This window comes from Mus pahari, chromosome 11 (assembly GCF_900095145.1).
Source record: "Mus pahari chromosome 11, PAHARI_EIJ_v1.1, whole genome shotgun sequence".
Taxonomy (NCBI): domain Eukaryota; kingdom Metazoa; phylum Chordata; class Mammalia; order Rodentia; family Muridae; genus Mus; species Mus pahari.
Window position 1 is genome coordinate 6,217,434 of NC_034600.1, and position 1,426 is coordinate 6,218,859.

Here is a 1,426-nt window from a genome sequence, read left to right on the forward strand (position 1 = left end):
GCCTCCTTAGCAGTGCTTCCTGGACTAGCCTGCACTTGCAACTTCCATTCATATAGCTGTCCAGGGTCCCTGTATCCTCTACAGATATGATCACCTGCCCATCACTAAAATGGCTAAAATTTGAATGACACCCCCCACACACACACCCTACCATTTAGACTACTTGCTGTCCTTTACTCTGCATGTGAGGGATTGAGTACTACTGAGGGCTTGGGAAATTCAAAGAATCCCAGGTACCACAGCCAGCCCTAGGAACTCTGCTCTGGATGTGGCAGTTCCAGAGAGTTGCTGCCATACCACCCAGATTATGGCCACTGGAAGGTACCTAAGGCCAGATCCAGCTCCTAGACCTGAGAGAGGCATCTGGAAGTGCAGAAAGATAAAACCACTTTCTTTATAGCTGAGCTTCTTTAGCTATGACTTCAACTGCTCCTAGCCTCTCCCATTCATGTCCTTCTGAACTGGGCAGAGAGGAGTGTGCTATACGCTTTGTGAAGGTTTGAATGAAACTGGCCCCCATGGACTCATATATTTGAACACTTGGTCCAATGTTGGCAGAATGGCTTGGGAAGGATTAGGAGGTGTGGCCTTGTCAGAGAAGGTGTGCCAGCTGGGGCGTTGAGGTTTCAAAAACACTATTACCAACTAGCTTTCTCTCTCTCTGCCTTTACCTTCTGCAAGATGTAAGCTCTCAGCTATTGCTCCAGTGTTCTGCCTTGCTTGCCTGTTGTCATGCTTTCTGCCATGATGATCATGGACTCACCTTCTGAAAACTGTAGCCAGCCCCCAATTAAATGTTTTCATTTATAAGGTATCTTGGTTATGGCATCTCTTCATAGCATTAGAAAAGTAATGATTCCTCTAAAACCAGGTCAGAACCTTGCATAGATGTGGGCTTCTCTCTTCACAGCAGGCACCTAGTGTCAAGCTTCTCTATTATAACTGTCTTCTCCAACCTTTTTTTCTGAAGGACAGCAAAAAGTTCAGGTATTGCATAGAAAACCTCTGGGAAGCTCCTGCTACCCAGTGGCTGTCCCTTCTAACCAACTCATTGGCATCACCAACTGCCTCCAGCTAGATGCGTACTGTGGAGGCCTATGTGGCTTCCCAATCCCTGGACATACTTCCTGTCACTGCAGCTCTCTGGGACTCTGGGGCTGCAACCAGAGAGTTATAGACAAGAGGCTTCCCAGAGAAGGTTATAGAAGGCATCGAGAGACAAAGCAGTACAAAAGTTTCAACTGTCTAGGATACTGAGTCAATAAAATGTAGCTAAACACTTAAGACCTTGGCTGTCCAGCATGGCAGTATATATAACCTAAACTCCATGCACAAATCCATCCACCCTATTCCGCGCCTCTCTCTCTCTCTCCTCTCTCTCTCTCTCTCTCTCTCTCTCTCTCTCTCTCTCTCTCTCTCTCTCTCT